Below are 18,836 nucleotides of genomic sequence, written 5' to 3' on the forward strand. Positions count from 1 at the left end.
CATCCACCAACCATTGCACCACAGACTGTCCAGGAGTTGGCGGGTGCTTTAGTCCAGGTCTGGGAGGAGATCCCTCAGGAGACCATCCGCCACCTCATCAGTAGCATGCCCACGCGTTGTAGGGAGGTCATACAGGAACGTGGAGGCCACACACAATACTGAGCCTCATTTTGACTTGTTTTAAGGACATTACATCAAAGTTGGATCAGCCTGTAGTGTGTTTTTCCATTTTAATTTTGTGTGTGACTCCAAAGCCAGACCTCCATTTGTTAATAAGTTTGATTTCCATTGATGATTTTTGTGTGATTTTGTTGTCAGCACATTCAACTTTGTACAGAACAAAATATTCAATGAGAATATTTCATTCATTCAGATCTAGGATGTGTTATTTGAGTGTTCCCTTTATTTTTTTGAGCAGTTTATATGTTAAACAGGGTGGGGCTCAGCCTGCAGCCTTGTCTTACTCCTTGTGACTGTGGAAAGAACCCAATTCTGATTGTTCCAATCTTCACTGCAAATTTACTGTGAGAATACATTGATTTAATTACATCATACACCCCCCCCACCCCACTTCCAATAAGTTTATAAAATAATCCATTTGGCATATTGAGTCAAAAGCTTTTGCCTTTATTTTGCTTTACGTATTTATCGACTAGTCTGTGAAGAGTGAAAATGTGGTCAGATGTTCGATGATTTGGTAAGAAGCCAATCTGGTTTTTGTTCAGTACATTATGGTCTTTCAGAAAGTGAGTTACTCGAGTGTTGAGGAAGCTGCAGAAGACCTTCCCCTGGTTACTGCTCACGCAGATTCCTCTTTAATTGTTTGGGTCAAGTTTGTCTCCAGATTTAAATATAGGGGTGATGATCCCCTTATTCCAGATGGTGGGGAAATGGCCTACATTTAAAATAAGATTGACGAGTTTTAGAAAAGCCAATTTGAATTGAGGGTCAGTGTTTTTTAGCATTTCATTTAAGATGCCATTTGTACCACAGGCTTTTCTGGGTTGGAGGCCTGAGTTTTTTCCTCTAATTCTATTGTGATTCTATTGTGAAGTCCAGTGGGTTTTGATAATTCTTAATTGTTTTATGAAGAATTTGTAATTTTCCATAAATTTTTTGTTGCTCTACATTTCCAGATGGATACTCTAATTGCTATTTCATCTCGCTTTTTCCTGTTTAGTGATTTCCAGTAGTCCCAGAATGAATTGGAGTTCTCCATGAATGATCCAAATTCTCCATGTCATTTAAATGATTTTGCGTGTATTAGTACTTTTTTGTTTTCCATATGCATTTATATTCTTTAAGTATCTCACAGTATTTTGTACACAGTTCCTGATTATGCGGTTCTCTGTGTTTCTGATTGGATAAACTTCTTGCCTCTTTTTTTAGCAGTCCTGATCAAACCCTTTGTTTGGCTGGGATCTTTGATATTTTTTTTTTCTTAACAGTAAGATTTTAAATTTGTGTTGCATGAGCAAAGATTTTGTTGAGCTTTTCTACAGCCACCTCAACTCCCTCTCTATTTTGTGGTAGATGTTTGACAGGAAGGAGTCAAGAAGTGTCTGGATTTCTTAGCTGTTGATGGCAAGCAGGTATTTTCCAGTGCTGTCCTGAGCCCACCCGAGGGGTGGTCTGAATTGGTGCATTTGACTGGGCTTTTGCCGATTATCATTTGTAGCTGTTCTTTTCAGGTATATAGTGATTTGGTTGTGGTCAGAGAGGGGTGTTAATGGCTTGACTGTGAAGGCTCTCAGGAAAGTCAGGTCCAGATCTGTTATGGCATATTCCACTGTATTGCTGCCTGGAGCTGAGCTGTAGGTGAGCCGACTGAAGGAGTTCCCTCGCAGCCATCCGTTTACAATGTACAGACCCAGGGCTTCGACACGGCTGCAGTAGGTTCTTCCCATGTGTGTTTACTGACTTGTCGCAGTTTTCTCTGGGGGGAGTAAGAGTAACGTTATCTCCTGTTATAAAGTGATCACCTTGAGTGCTGATAAAGTCTCCAGTCTCCAGTTCTCATGTTTAGGTCCCCGCAAATAATTACATGGCCTTATTTTTGGAAATGACTGATTTCATTTTCTAGATTTACGAAGGTTTCTTCATTGAAATAGGGGGATTCCAATGGAGGGATATATATTGCACAAAGGAATAGATTTTGAGGTTTTGTGATTAATTGTTTACAAATTTTTAACCACAGATTATTTTGTCCTTGTTTTATTGTTTCAGTATAATTGGTTAGTTCTGATTTAAACCATATGAGCATCCCCCTGAGTTTCTAACCTGAGTCACTCCTTTAGACTTAGTGGAGGGCACCATTAACTCCGTGTAGCCTGGGGGACAACCAGTGGGTTCATCTCCTCTATACCATGTTTCCTGCAAAATTACTATATCAACAATTCTTTCTTCCTTCAAAAAACCAGGGTTTCTACTTTTTAAACCAAATAAAGAGGAGTTTAAACCTTGAATATTCCATACAGAAATGCGAAAAGATGTCATTCTGTTCAAGCTGAAGTGTGTTACTATTCATATTTTGAAATGAGAAAAATAGTTATATACATTCTTCTTCTTCTTTCGGCTGCTCCCTTTAGGGGTCGCCACTGCGGATCATCTGCCTCCATCTTGCCCTATCCATTGCCTCCTCTACTTTCACACCTACCATCTCCATGTCCACCTTCACTACATCCATAAACCTTCTGTGAGGTCTACCTCTTCTCCTTCTACCCGGCAGCTCCATCTCCAACATTCTTTGCCCAATATATCCACTATTCCTCCTCAACACATGTCCAAACCATCTCAACCTGGCCTCTCTGGCTTTATCTCCAAACTGCTTCACCTTCGCTGTCCCTCTGATCTACTAATTTCTAATCTTGTCCAGCCTTGTCACTCCCAACGAAAATCTCAGCATCTTCATCTCCGCCACCTCCAGCTCAGCCTCCTGTCTTTTAGACAGAGCCACAGTCTCCAAACCATACATCATAGCAGGACGCACTACTGTCTTGTAAACCTTCCCTTTCACTCTTGCTGCTATCCTTCTGTCACCCATCAGCCCTGACATCCGTCTCCACCCACTCCATCCTGCCTGCACCCTCTTCCTCACCTCTTTTTTGCACTGTCCATTGCTCTGGATGGTTACAATGTCATCTGCAAACATCATGGTCCATGGAGCCTCCTGCCTGACCTCATCTGTCAACCCATCCATCACCATTGCAAACAAGAAGGGGCTCAAAGCTGATCCCTGATGTAACCCTACCTTCACCTTGAAACCATTTGTCACTCCAACTGCACACCTCACCACTGTCTCACTATCCTCATACATGTCCTGCACCACCCTATCATACTTTTCAGCTACACCTGACTTCCTCATACAGTACCACAGTTCCTGTCTTGGCACCCTATCATATGCCTTCTCCAGATCCACAAAGACACAATGTAGCTCCTTCTGACCTTCTCTGTACTTCTCTACCAACACTCTCAAAGCAAAAATTGCATCTGTGGTACTCTTTCTGGGCATGAAACCAAACTGCTGCTCACTGATCTGAACCTCTCGCCTTAGCCTTGCTTCAACAACTCTTTCCCATACCTTCATGGTGTGGCTCATCAACTTTATTCCTCTGTAGTTACTGCAGCTCTGCACATCACCCTTGTTCTTAAAAATGGGGACCAGTACACTACTTCTCCACTCATCAGGCATCCTCTCACTCTCCAGGATTTTGTTAAACAACCTGGTTAAAAAGTCCACTGCCTTCTCTCCTAAACATCTCCATACCTCCACAGGTATGTCATCTGGACCAACTGCCTTTCCATTCTTTATCCTTTTTAAAGCTGCCCTCACTTCCACCTTACTAATTTTCTGCACTGCCTAATCCACTATCTCTTCCCCTGTTGTCCTCCTCTCTAAATAAAATTTCCCTCTCTATCCTTTGTCAGCCTAACCTGCTGTACATCCTTTCCAGCTCTATCTCTCTGTTTAGCCAAATGATACAAGTCCTTTACTCCTTCTTTACTGTCCAGCCTCTCATACAGCTCATCATAGGCCAGAGCCTTTGCCACCATTCTTTTTACTATGCGACTAGCCTCACAGTACTCCTGCCTACTTCCTTCATCTCTCTGGTTATCCCACTTTTTCATAGCTGCCTTCTTCTTCTGAATACTCTCCTGGACTTCCTCATTCCACCACCAACTTTCCTTGTCTTCTTTCCTCTGACCAGATGAAACACCCAACAAATTCTTGCCAGTTTCTCTCACCACCTTAGCTGTATTTTCCCAGTCCTCAGGTAGCTCCTCACTGCCCCCAAGGGCCTGTTGCAATTTTTCCCTGAACTGCCTGCAACCATCCTCCTCCTTCAGCTTCCACCATCTAATCTTTGGCTCTGTCTTCACTCTCTTCCTCTTCTTTGTTTCTAATCTCATTCTACAGACAGGTGGCATCTCCTGCTAAGGATATAATCCACCTGTGTGCACCTCCCTCCACTCTTGTATGTCACTCTGTGTTCTTCCCTCTTCTAAAATCACATAGCTATTTCCATTCTCTTTGCAAAATCTACAACCATCTGACCAACCGCATTTCTGTCTTTCACACCATACATACCCAGCACCCCTTCATCCCCTCTGTTCCCTTCACCAACATGTCCATTGAAGTCTGCACCAATCACCAATCTCTCCTCTCTAGGGACACCATCTACCACTTCATCCATCTTACTCCAAAATTCCTCTTTCACCTCTAACTGACAACCAACCTGTGGTGCATATGAACTGACCACATTCAAAATCACACCATCAACCTCCAACTTCAGGCTCATGATCCTGTCTGACACTCTCTTTACATCCAGAACACTTTTCCCAAGCTGTTCCTTTAGGATTATCCCTACTCCATTTCTCTTCCTCTCTACACCATGATAGAACAGCTTGAATCCACCTCCAATGTTCCTGGCCTTGCTTCCTTTCCATCTGGTCTCCTGAACACACAGAATATCTATCTTCCTTCTCTCCATCATGTCTGCAAGCTCTCTGCCTTTACCAGTCATTATCCCTATGTTCAGAGTCCCTACTCTAACCTCCACACTCCTGCCTTTCCTTCTCTCTCGCTGCCTTCTACGGCTTTATAGGTGTGTATCTCTGACATGGTGTGGTCACTCACTGTCCCTCAGAGTGTGGCAGGTGTGAACATACTGCTCTGCCAGTGTGCACAACTCTATGTTCTCCTAGAACATATGGCAGCTTCTCTGTGGGGGGGGAGATTCTCAAACACAGGACATGTTTTGGTGATTTTGGTACAGAATTCTGTTCTAATGGGAGTAAATGTGGTAGATTCAGTCAGAAAGTGCAGCTCTGCCTCAGGCCTATTTTGCTGGCACTGCTGGCACAGTCTTTGATCCTTGGGTAGCCAAGACTTCCTGTGTCTGCCCGTCTCTATGGCCAGATGGTGCTGTCTGAGTCTATACTTCGTCAAGGTGGACCTCATTTTAGGGTCAGTCAGTGTGATCGGGTAATTTGCTATGCTCTACTGACGTTTTAGGGCCAAATAACATATAAAGTAGCATAACAAATAAAGTAGCATTTTACTCAGTTTCCCCAAAGGTGGGGTAATTCAGTTTGAGCTGTTTTGTAATTTGATTCAGTCTAATTAGGTTTCCTGGTGTGTTCTGGTCCTCAGCCTGTGAGGTGTTAGTGTGTGTTAGTGTGTGTTTGTGTTGAACTGTGCTTCAGGACCAGCTGAGTGAGGGGATTGTTGTCTTTGCTCAGCTCTTGGTGCTGCAGGACCTTATAATGATATGAATGGGGGTCGCTGTCTTTCAAATGTGTCCAAAAGTTCATCACCTTTTTTGCATTTTTAAAATGAATGGAAATCAGCCTAATTCTGCCCTGTGTGTGTTGCTTGTGGCGTATCTGTGCACCTTTAAAATAATTTTACACAGCTCTGTATGCTGGGATGTTTGTCCCAGTTTGTGAAATTCCTGATTAGTAAACAGGCCCCACACTTCACTGCCATAAAGGGCTATTGGTTTAATTACTGACTCAAATATTTTTAGCCAAATTCTGATTGGAATTTCCACAGGAATGTGTTTGTTTTATGACATAGAAAGCTCTGCATGCTTTGCCAAGTTAAAATTTCCAGAAGAACTGATGTTTAAATCTAAATGATTTTAACTATTTGAATATTGGATATTATTCATACCTAAACTACATGTGTGTTGTTTTCCCTGAGATCTGGATCATTTCTGAAATATCATTATATTAGTATTTTGCAGGTTTACTGCCAGGGCCGAGGTCTGGCAGTACTGCTCCAGCAGTCATCTGCATAGAGCAACAATTTAATCTCTGAGTCATGCAGAGTGAGACTGGGAGTTGTGGACTTGTGATTTTGTTACTGTGAAAAGTCTCTGCGGCCCTCTGTGCTACTCTGCAGACCAGTCCACCAACTCTCTCCTGCTCTGCTCTAAGGTCATTTGTGCCTGTGTGGATGATGATGCAGGCAAGCTTGTCAAGGATGTTGTCAGAGAGGATTTGATGGGCATCTTTTGTTCTTGGGCACCATAACTTCAGAGTTGTGTGGTTTGGGAAGAGCTTCTTTTCTTGTAGAAATCTTCCATTTGAATCAATGAGGATTGCAACATCAGTGTCTCTTTGCAGTGCACCTGCTGTGTCCTGCTGATCTGTGAGTTTTGGGTTTGAGTGATGGGAGTTTTGTCTGTTTGTTGTTACTTTTCCTGTTTGTGGGGGCTGTTGGTGTGATTGAGACTGGTGCAGGGTGGTCTCTTTGTGTGGGGCATGTCATCTAAGTGCTAGTTGCTAGGAGCGGGCTCTATTGGGCTTGGAGAAGGTTGGGCATACTCAGTGTGGGCAGTGTCCTGGAAGGCAGTCTGAGGCTGTAGTTGTGCTTTGAGGATCTCTATGATGTTGTCTCTGTGGTGTATCTCAGATTTACCAGCTCTTTTTTTATATCCTCTTTCTGGTCTGCAAGTTCTCTTTTAGCATTTTCCTTGTGTTCAGCTAGCTCTCTTCTTAGTGAGTCCCTGTCCTAAAGCATACTATCTATGTTTCTCCTCAGCTCCTGCACTGTCACCTTCAGCTGGTGTTTGGCTTGGCTAAGCTGGTCTCTGAGGGGTTCAGTGTGGGTGCTGGTGGACATGTGGGTCTGTATCTGCTCCTTCAGTCCTACTAGCTCTACCTCCAGCAGGGAGAGGCTGTCTCTGAGCTGTGCTATGGTGGTGTGGAGGAGTGGACTTGGGGCAGAGGTTGAGGGGACTGTGTCTTCTGCAGTGGTGGTGTGAATGTGGGGGGCTCTGTTTCTTCATCTTTACTGTGTGTTTGAGGAGTGATGACTGTTCTCTCTCTTTCACACTGCTCTTTGAGAGATGGAAAGGCTTCTTCAAACTGTCTCAGTGAAGCTTCGCTTCCTTGCACTAAGACTGTCCCATTCTGGTACATGTTGACTGTAGGAAACTGCTTTCTGGGATTTTTCACAGTCTTTAAACATACAAATCTGTGGACCTTTGCAGATTCCACAGTTAGTTATACAACCCCAATTCCAATGAAGATGGGATGTTGTGTAAAACATAAATAAAAACAGAATACGATGATTTGAAAATCCGTTTCAACCTATATTCAATTGAATACACTACAAAATCAGGATATTTAATGTTCAAAAGAATAAACTTTATTGTTTTTTGTAAATATTCACTCATTTTGAATTTGATGCCTGCAACACGTTCCAAAGAAGTTGGGACAGGGGCAGGTTTACCACTGTGTCATCACCTTTCCTTTTAACAACACTCAATAAGCGTTTGGGAACTGAGGACACTAATTGTTGAAGCTTTGTAAGTGGAATTCTTTCCCATTCTTGCTTGATGTACAACTTCAGTTGCTCAACGGGTCTCCGTTGTCGTATTTTGTGCTTCTTAGTCCTCTCCTCTGTTCTGGCATTTGCTCTCTTCTTTCCTGACTTTGCCTGATAAATCTGTTACACTATTTTAATATTTGTCAGTTTCTCTGACCAATCTAATAATTTTCTGAATTAAATTGTGTTTTCTAGTAAGAAATCTTTTTTTTTTTTTTTTTTTTTTTTTTTAACCTGTCATGTCTGGCCATTTTTGCAATTGGAATGGTAATCCGAATGTACTGATGTACCAAACATATTTGTTTTCACAAGAAAAAGCTCTATAGGTTACTAAAGCCTATTCTTGTTAAAGTTTTTATTTTATTTGTTTGGCCAGGCCTGACAGGCAATAAAAAAGAGGACAGGAAAGAAAGAGAAGAAGGGAGGAGAGAGAAAAAAAATAAAAAAAAAAAATAATAATAAATCATAATAATGATAATTAAGTAAGTAAATAAATAAATAGAAAAAATAAATAAATAAAAAAGAGAAAAAACAAATAAAATAAGTAAATAAACAGACAACTAAATAAAAATAAATAGATAAATAAGTAAGTAAATAAATAAAAAAAAAAGGGAGGGGAAAAAAAACAATTATACAGATATACATACATATACATATTCACATATACATATACATATATACACCCAGACATAATTCTACTATTTGCTGCTATATACATACACATGTTTACATATCTATACATATGCCTCTATACATATACACCCACCCACCACACACAATTCTACTGTTTGCAGCAATGTGTATATGTGTGTATATGCCTTCACGTGTCATGTGTCATGGAATGTGCTCAGCAATGAGGGCAAGAAGCCGCAACCATGCCCCCGTGGTCCAGAGACAGATAGGGAAGGACCCGGGGGACCCGGACCATCCACAGCCCATTAGGAACTCAGGAGACCTGAGGCCACATGCTCCGACGGCCACCGCGTGCACGCCCCAGAGGACGAAGAATGGAGGCCCCAGACAGAGCGCCCACAGACAAAGGGCAAGTGACCGGAGAGCCAGAGGCAATGAGCAGCCCACCCCCCCCGGCAGGCCAACATCCCCAGCATGAGCCGAGCATGCGGCCCCCGAGGGCCCAGGCGCCCGAGACCGGCCGACCCCCGGCAGGACCCCCCCCATGCCAGAGAGGCCCAAACCACCCTCAGGACACAACCGCCAAGGGAGCAGGGCAGGGACCACGCCAAGATGTCCAGCCATGCACCCAGGGACCCACAGGACACCCATACCCCGGGGGTCATAGACCCAGGCCCAGCTGTCCACACACACATGTTCACATGCACCCACACACACCCACACCCACACTCGCACACACCAGTCACCCACTCATGCATACACACGGAACATACATGGACTCACAGTATCGGCGGGCGGACACCAGCACGGGTCAGCGGTAACCCAGGGAGGCAGCCATCCCGGCCCTGAATGACCGGCCGGTCCCCCCACCAGGCAGGGTGCACCAAACCGGGGTGTGAAACCCCCTCCCCCAGAACCCCCATGTGTAGTGTGATGTTTGACTGAGTGGGAGGAGGGGAAGGGTCAGGATAAGAAAGACCGAGAGGCAGAGAACTACCCCTCGGAGGAAGAGAGCCAGCTGGCGCTAGCTCACTAGGCACCCCGGTTTCCTACACCCGGCCGCGGCGCAGGGAAGGCCGGCCCTGGGCCCGAAGCGGCCACGACCCCAGGACACCACCGTGCTCCAGGCCGGCGCCCGCCCACGCAGCTGACACAGCACAAAACATACACACCCACACGCACACAAGAGACAACAGTTATCACACATACACATACTCACGATTACAATACACATACAATTACAATACACATACTCACAATTACAATACAAACACAAACAACACACACCCACACGCACACAAGAGACAACAATTATCACACATACACATACTCACAATTACCATACACATACTCACAATTACAATATAAACACATACAAACACACACACATACATACCAACACAAACACACTCACCCACACAAACTTCACACACACCCATATACACGCAAACACAGTGGTCCTGGGTCCAGAACGAACCGGCCCTATGTGGTTGTCCCCCTACTTGAGTGCCCCACCCCTCCTCCCGGGAGGCATCCAGAATCCTGGAATGCCAGACAGACACCCCGGCGCGCCCCAGACCCCCCACCACCTGGCGGTGCGCCCAGGGGGGCACAGACCCCTCCAGCGCAGGGAGGAGCCCAAACGGGGGACGGGCGACCCCAGGCGCCAAGGCCCCAGACCCCGCACCCCGGCCCACACAGAGGAGGCCAGCCCCCCGGACGGGGCCAGCACCCACCCCCACGGGTCCCCAGGTCCCCACCCCAAGACCGTGAGCGCACACATCCAGGCCCCCCACCATCAACAACAGGGCCCGCACACAGAAACCGCAGAGCGGCAGCCCCCATCTCCAGTCTAAGAGCCATCAGACACCCAAATGGATTTGGTTTGGATTTTTAGTCATTTTAAAAGTATTTAGACATATCTGTGTCCAGAAGTTTTCATCCGGGATGATGGAAAGATCTCTCTCCCATTTTGTAATTGGAAGGGATATTGAATCATTAATTTTTAATAATAATTTGTATATTTTTGATAACAGTTTAGGGGTATAGAGGTTTAGAAAGTCTGTTATCCACACAGGGATTTCTAGATTTAGATTACTTAGATTAAATCTTGCCTGTATGATGGACCTCAATTGGTGATATTCCAGAAATTTGCTACTGCTAATTTCATATTTTAAAATAAGATCTTCAAATGAAATAAAGGTCCCATCATGAATAACATGTTCTAAATTATTTATTCCTTTTTCTTGCCATTCTGAAAAATTCAGTACTGTCTTTTTCCGACATATATCGGGATTGTTCCAAATGGGTGTTAATTTACAAGGGATTAGTGAAGACTTAGCCATCTTTAAGAATTCCCACCAGGCTATCAGGGTGGTGCTTATTGTAAGGCTTTTAAAGCAATTGTAATGTTTAATGCTGGAGCTAATGAGAGGTAAGTCAGATATTTTCAATTTCCCACAGAGTGTTTGTTCCAGATCCAGCCATGGACTGTCTGAGCGGTTTGATTTCATCCACCTTGAAACATACTGTAGTCTATTGGCTAAAAAATAGTGATAAAAATTTGGTAGTTCTAGACCACCGCTGCATTTTAGCTTTTGTAAAGTCTTCAAGCTTATTCTAGATGTTTTACTTTTCCATAAAAATTTAGATATATTTGAGTCTAGCGACTTAAACCAAGCAATAGAAGGTTTATTAGGGATCATTAAGAACAGATAATTTACTTTAGGCAGAATCATCATTTTTATTGTGGCAACTCTCCCCATGAGAGATATAGGTAGAGAGTTCCAACGTGTGAGATCGTCCTCTATTGTTTTTAGTAGAGGAATATGGTTCAGTCGTACCAGATCTAACAGCCTGGGAGAAAAATGTATACCTAGATATCTAATGTTGCCCGACTGTAGTGATGTAGTTATGATGTTCTGAAATTTACAATTCAGAGGCAAAACTGTTGATTTACTCCAATTAATGGAGTAATCTGATACAGATGAGAACTTATCTATAAGTGTGATTGTCTTTAGAAGAGCGGTTTGTGAGTTCCCGAGGAAAAGTAATACATCATCAGCATAAAGGCTTATTTTATGGTCTGTATTTTCTGTTTGGATTCCTTTGATGTTTACATTCTGTCGGATTTTTGCTGCTAGTGGCTCAATGAAGATGATAAACATTGAGGGAGAGAGTGGGCAACCTTGTCTAGTTCCCCTCTGCAGACTGAAGCTTTGTGAAATAAGATCATTTGTCCTAACCCGTGCATTTGGAGAGCTGTATAATGTTTCGATCCAGTTTATAAAGGATGGGCCAAATCCAAATTTATGTAGAACTGCTAACAAAAATTTCCAATTTACCCTGTCGAATGCTTTCTCTGCATCTAAAGAGACTACTATTTTTTCTAATTTGTTAATGGAACAGTAGTCTATTATATTTATTAGTCGGCGTGTGTTATCGGCCGAGTGCCGGCCCTTGATAAAACCTGTTTGGTCCGAATGTATAATATATGGAGTGATTTTTTCTAATCTTCTTGCGAGAACTTTGCAAATAATTTTAAGGTCTACATTAATAAGAGAGATTGGGCGATAGCTAGATGGAAGTGTTGGGTCTTTGCCTGGTTTAAGAAGCAGGCTAATGTTGGCCGAGTTCATGTTTGGAGAGATTGTGTGGTTATTCTTGATTTGAGTCACCATCCTGAAAAAAGTAGGTTCTAACACAGGCCAAAATTCTTTATAGAATTCTGCTGGGAAACCGTCTGGGCCTGGGGCTTTATTATTTGGAAGGTGCTGTATTGCCTTATAGAATTCAGATGATGAAAACGGTGAATCAAGAGTTGTAATCTGATCCTCAATTAATTTAGGAAGATTTATGTCATTAAGAAATTCTTCAATTTCAGCATCAGATGGATTAATCTGTGATGAGTATAAGGCTTCATAAAAGTCTTTAAAGGAGTTATTTATTTGTTGTGGGTCATGAGTAATATTACCGACCGAGTCTTTAATAGAGTGAATAGCTGTTTTTTCTTTATTCAGTTTTAACTGATTGGCCAGGAATTTTCCAGATTTATTTCCATGTTCAAAGTTTTCCAGACGCAACCTCTGCAACATAAATTGTGTCTTCTTATCAAGTATTTCATTTAATTCCAATTTAAGTTTCCTCAGGCTGTTAATTATATTTTCTTGTGGTGATGCAGCATAGGCATTTTCTAAAGATTTAATTTTCTGTTCCAATTCTAATATAAGTGTTTTTTCTTTATTTTTCTTATGTGCGCAGTAAGAAATTATTTTACCCCGCATTACTGCCTTTCCTGCTTCCCATAGAACACATGGCGATATTTCCGGCAGATTATTTTGTTCTAAGTATATAGCCCACTCTCGTTTAAAATAATTAATGAAATCTTGTTCTTTAAGTAATGATGTATTAAATCTCCAGTTCCTAGTTGGTGGTGTAACTCGTTTCTGTGTCAGAGACATAGATACAGGTGCGTGATCACTAATAGTGATAGGATGTATCTGAGTGTCTGTGATTTCCGTCATCATGGAGCTACTGACTAAAAAGTAATCCAAGCGGGAGTGGGAGTGATGTACTTGTGAGAAAAAACTATAATCTCTCAGAGTGGGGTGATGTGAGCGCCAAGCATCGCAAAGACCAAAATCCTTCATGTATTGTTTAAGAATGTCTGCAGACTGCCAGTTTCTTTGACTCACTGCTGTACTGAGCCTGTCAATCTCTGCATTAAGTACCAGGTTGAAGTCCCCTCCTATTACAAGTGTGGTGTCAGAGTGATCAGCAAGTGAGGTGAAGAAGGTATGAAAGAAGGAGGGATCATCAACATTTGGTCCATATATACTGGCAATACATAAATCTATATTCTGAATAGATAGATTAAGTATTATAAATCTGCCTTCGGGGTCTGACATCGTGTTTCTAATAGAGAAGTTTATCCTTTTGTTAATTAATATAGCTACACCTCTTTGTTTAGAGTTGTAACAGGCTGAGTACATATGAGGAAACTGTGAAGAGGAGAGTGTGTGTGCAGATGTTCTGGACACATGTGTCTCCTGTAGGAACACAATGTCAGCCTGTAAATCGTTTAACCGGTTAATAATTTTCACCTTCTTCTCCCTTGAACCAACTCCACGCACATTCCATGAAACAAACCTCAGTGTGCTCATATTGAAATTAATCGAGAAAGTGTTGCGTGCTCACTGAAGATGTGTGTGTGTGTGGATGTGTATGTGAGTGTACATTGCATGTTGTGTGTCCTGTATAGCATTGTGTGTGTTGTGTAGCACTGTTCTAGGAGACCCTTCCTAACATGTAGCAAACATGTTGGATGCAGAAAGAAAAGAAAAGGAAAGGGTGCTCCAAAGTGACAAATATAGCAAAAGAATGAGGGAAAAAAAAAAAAAAAAAAGAGAGACAAAAAAAAAAATAATAATAATAATAATAAAAATAAAATAAAAATAATAATAATTACTTAACATAAAGTCCACTATGCTGTCTGAACCGGCATTAATTGTTATATACAGACATGTAAAAAAGAAAAAAAACAAAACAAAGAAGATAGAGAAAAAAGGCGTTTGTATACACAGGTCACCTGATCAGTATAGCCATGGCGTGGTTTCCTGGTCGCGATAGAGCTGTCCGTTTATGTAGAGTTTGTCCACCGCGATGACAGCTCGTGAACCTTCTTGAATATGTTTTTTCCGGAGAGGGAACAGGATTTTGCGTCGCTCCAGGATCTCTTTAGGAAACTGATCGTTGACGCTGAAGTCCGTTCCTCTCAGCTCCCGTCCGCGGCTCTTCACCAGCTCTTTCTGCTTGAAACGTTCGAATTTGGCTACGATTGGTCTGGGTCTGTGTGCCCCGGGTCGCTTAGCTCCTATACGGTGAACACGATCGAAATTGATGGTTTTAATGGTGTCCTCCGGGAGCTTCAGGTTGGATTGCAAAAACTCCTTCACTGTCGTTTCCGGGTTTTCCTCCGATTTCTCCGGTAGACCCGAAAACACGAGGTTGTCCCTCATGCTGCGGGCCTGGAGCTCGGTGACGGTTTCCCTGATTTTTTTATTCTCCTCCGAGAGCCGGGTCACTCCCTTGGTGAGGGAATTCACCGACTCTCTGAGAGCGGCGTTCTCCACAGCGAGTGCTTCCACCTGCTGTTGGCTGAACTCTACCGACTCCCGGAGAGCCTGAAACTCCTTGTGAAGAATTTCCAAAATGGAGAGGCGAGCGTCGAAACTGGACAGCTTCTTATCAATGGACTCCAAAATGTCCGCCACTTCGCTGGACTGAGAAGAAGCCCCTGGTGAATCTTCTGGGCGACTCCTCTTGGTGGATGGAGCTCCTTTGCTGCTGGACGGAGTGTTGGTTGGTTTTCCCATTACGACTCGGTCGAAACACTCGTCGATGTAAGCTTGCAGACTGTCCAGATCTTCTTCACCGTCCTCCAGTGTACTTCCGGTAGTGAGTAGCTTATTAATATAAATTTTATAGCTTTTAAAGTTGTTTTATAACTGTGTTGGCTAAGAAAACTAATCCATGTGGTTTATAGATTACTGACTTGCTGCCTTGCTCAATATTGCCGAGGTTCGCGTTGAGGTCTGCGTTACTACAGCATAGCGTCTTCCTGTCTCTTCCTCTTCCTGTCTCCTTCCTCTTCCTGTCTCCTTCCTCTTCCTGTCTCTTTTTAATCTCTTTTTAAAATAAGAAAATAGTAGAAAATTCAGGAGCTCATCTGAAGCATGACCTGAAGCCCCCCCCCCTCTCGCTCGCTCTCTAATGTAATACTTGCTGGTAACATTTGGTGCAGAATTAGCAAGTTCAGTCTGAAAGTACAGAGCAAGTAATGTGAGAAAATCAAGGAATATTCCAGCTTTTAGAGACTGAGCATTTCTGAAAGTTCATTCATATGTAACAGAGAAGTACAGAGTAAAATAGTCAGTATCTTTATTCCAGCACAGAAACTCATTCAGTTTTAATCGGCACGTTTGCTGGTGAGTTTTGTGTTGTCTCTTTAATTCTGTAGTAGTTTTGTAGTAACAGGGCTGTGAAATAAAGTGGAACTTTGTTCATAGTAATTACAAAGAAACTCCATGTTCTCTCCTCATCATTATATGCAGAAATGAACCAGACATACTACCAGGTACATACAGGTAAAATCTCTGTAATATGATGGAAACAGGATTAGAAAAGTGGAGCTTTGTACAAAGTTATGATATAGTTACTATTTTTGGTATTAGTAATAGTAGTTACTATTTTAGTGACATTCAGAGCAAAACCACACACAGTGTTAATTATACACAGCTTATTTTATCAGTATCAGCCAAGGTTTCAACATCTGTGTTGTAAAGTAAAAGAATACATGGTGTCATCCATCTGCATTTAGGGTCTAAGGATTCATCCCACTCAGGATTCAGTTCTGAACTTGTGTCATTAAGTGTGTACTGCAGTTTAAAAAAACACTCACGGGGGACGAGTTGTGCTGGAACACAAAGATTTTTGCCAGCTTAGACAGATGAGGATATCTGAGCTTGTCTTTCCACCATATAGAGTCCTTTCAGTAGCTTCAGAACTTCTGAACATCAGCAGCTCCTCTTTTACTGTTTCAGATGAAAGCTTGATTGATGTTTCTGTAGAGCTGAAAAGGATTTTAAATCTTTACTTATGGATGTTTCTTTTCTCTCTCTCTCTCTCTCTCGTGCATGCTTAGAGGTGGTGGGTGAGAGTGCGTCTGTGAGAGGTGTTGTGCTGAGGTGAGCGTGTGAGGGCTATTTTCCTTATTTCTGACTGTTCAGCATTGTTAATTGTTAGCCGCTGAGAGCGGCGAGTGAGGGGGGAGTCAAGTATATCCAGAAATGCCGACAGAAGCAGGAGTTGAAGACATGCTTCTGGTGGTGGGAGAAACAGTTGGGTTTGATCAGATCTACTGCATCTCAAGAGTGAATAAGGCCATAGTGGTGTTTCTGAGAGAGGAACGTCTAGTGAATGAGCTTGTGGAGAGGTTTGGGTGTTGGAGATGTTTGTGCCGGTGTCTCCTCTACCAGGGTCACCATCTCCAATGTCCCACCTTTCCTGTCCAGCGAGTCCCTTACTAAAGAACTCAGTTGGTTTGGGAAATTTGCGGGGTGGGGTCACTTTGGTCTCACTTGGCCTTTCATCGACAGGCGTACATATTTCTAAACAACATGGCCCGAACTTTAGAGGCCTCTTTCCGTGTTGTTCACAGAGAAAGCTCGTATGTGGTTTATGCCAGCATTGATGGCTTGAGTTGTTTTGAGTGTGGACGTGTCGGACATAAGCGGCTTGCGTATCAGCTTAAAGAGGTGCCCACAGTGAGGTACCTGAAAACCAGGCTTTTGATTAAGCCGGGCCCAGTGGGGCTGCGGGGGCGAACAACGCGGTCACGGGTCAAGGTTGCTACTCCAGAGGTGACTCAAGGAGAGGAGGTGAGTGAGGAAGTGAGTGAGGATGTTGCACAGCAGTCTGGTCAGGGGGAAGGTGAGGGTGGTGAGGCGGGTGAGGAGTTGAGTGTAGAGGCTGGGCTGGGTGCTGATGGGAGCAGTGATACTGAGCTGGAGTCTGTAGCAGTCGGAGAGTCTCAGTCAGGGTCTGTGATGTCTGTAGAGGAGGGGATGGATGAGGAGGAGGACAGGCTGTCTGAAGTTTCAGATATTGGGACTAGCCAGTTTAGTGGGGAGAGGTTGTACACTGTGGAGCAGCTCAACTCTTTTTTAGACAGGACTAAAGGCAGGCCAGTTAATGTTAGTGATTTCTTTCCTGATCTGGAGAAGTTTATATGCTCTGTGCTGAGAGCACAAAAAAACATGAGTTTTCTCCCAGCAAGAGCTTTTGCATCCGTGAAGTTTGGTGTCAAACCTTGCTCTGATCTGATCGTCCAACTGTATGAGCACCATGCACATGGTCAGAAGGCCTTTTCTGTCTGCTTTTCCTGTCTGTTGCTTTATGTTTTTCTTTTTTTCTCTTTTGAGTGCATGGGGTTTTTGAGGGTGGGTTCCCTAAATGTTAATGAGTTTAGAGATAGGGGTAAACAGTCTCTCTTCCCTGAACTTTTCAGCCTCAGGAGGCTAAATGTGTGCTTTTTACAAGAGTCTCATAGTGATGATTTAGCATCTGATTGGGTCTTATGGTTTATAGGGGAGTCTCTCTTCAGTCATGGTTCAAGTGATCATGCAGGAGTTGATATAATTTCTCTCAGTTTTCCTTCATGACTTCATGTGGAGATTGGAATTGTACGCTGGATTTTGTTAAAGATAGGAATGGAGAAGAGCCTCACCCCCAGTCTGCTCTTGCTCTAGCTAATGTGATATCTTCTTTTAACATGACAGATGTATGTAGGGAAAAATACCCTTTGGTCAAATGTTACACAAGGGTGAAAGATAGGTTTTATTTTTCTCAGAGTTCTGGAAGCAATGTAAGCAAGTCTACTATTCAGCCCACTTCTTTTTTCTGATCACCACTTTTTGTTTTGTTTTATTTCTCATGTTTCTAAAAGTTGTATGTGGTATTTTAACAATAAACTTTTATTGAATAAACATTTTTGAGAGAGTTTTAAGATATTTTGGCAAGAGTGGTTAGTACAAAATGGGAGGTTTGAGACTTACGCAGTGGTGAGAACTTGGAAAGAACCAAATTAGGATCTTCTGTCAAAATTTCACTGCTTTTTGTACATCTAGGCTCAGGACAGCTGTCCAAGTCTTAGAACAAGACATACCTTCTGATGAATCAGAATGTCTCTGGCTTGCAAGCAGTTTTGTCCACAGAACTCCAGAATCTTAGTACCATTTTGGTTGAGAAAGCAAAAGGGGCTTTGGTTAGAACCAGGTTTTTGTCTATACAAGACATGGATGCTCCCACTGCCTTTTTCTTTAATATAGAATGATTTACTTCAAACCAGACCCAGCTGAATGCCATCTTTCACATGTGCAGCTTTATTCTGAGTTGTATGCAACTGGATCATTGGACCAGAACTGTATCAAGATTTTGCCCAATGATCTTCCCCAACTGAATCAACAGCATAAGCAGGCATTGGACTCTGCTTTGATGTTTGAGGAAGTCACAAAAGCCGTCTATCAGCTGACTTCTGGACGAACACCTGGTATTGATGGTTTGTCTATTGACTTTTATAAGGCCTTTTATAACATCTTCTTTTGGTCTGTTGTCACTTGATCAAGAGAAAGCTTTTGATTGGGTTGACCATGAGTACCTATTTGATACCTTAAAAGCTTTTCATTTTGGTGACAGGTTTTTATCCTGGGTTAAACTGAACTGTTGTACACTGGGGCTACCTGAATGATTAAGGCAGGAGGGGGTTTGAGTGTTCCAGTTCTAGTCAGCAGAGGAATCAGGCAGGGGT

At 42.9% G+C, this 18,836-nt stretch overlaps 2 protein-coding genes across 2 annotated transcripts in view; one reads left to right on the plus strand and one right to left on the minus strand.

The window, feature by feature from the left end:
* LOC108415618 (protein NLRC5-like) overlaps positions 1 to 18,836 on the plus strand; it is an 802,877-nt gene that overhangs the window by 465,970 nt on the left and 318,071 nt on the right.
* LOC108415395 (NACHT, LRR and PYD domains-containing protein 3-like) overlaps positions 1 to 18,836 on the minus strand; it is an 843,678-nt gene that overhangs the window by 441,095 nt on the left and 383,747 nt on the right. The gene's annotated exons all lie outside the window — the stretch shown is intronic.

Source organism: Pygocentrus nattereri, chromosome 9, assembly GCF_015220715.1.
Source record: "Pygocentrus nattereri isolate fPygNat1 chromosome 9, fPygNat1.pri, whole genome shotgun sequence".
NCBI lineage: Eukaryota > Metazoa > Chordata > Actinopteri > Characiformes > Serrasalmidae > Pygocentrus > Pygocentrus nattereri.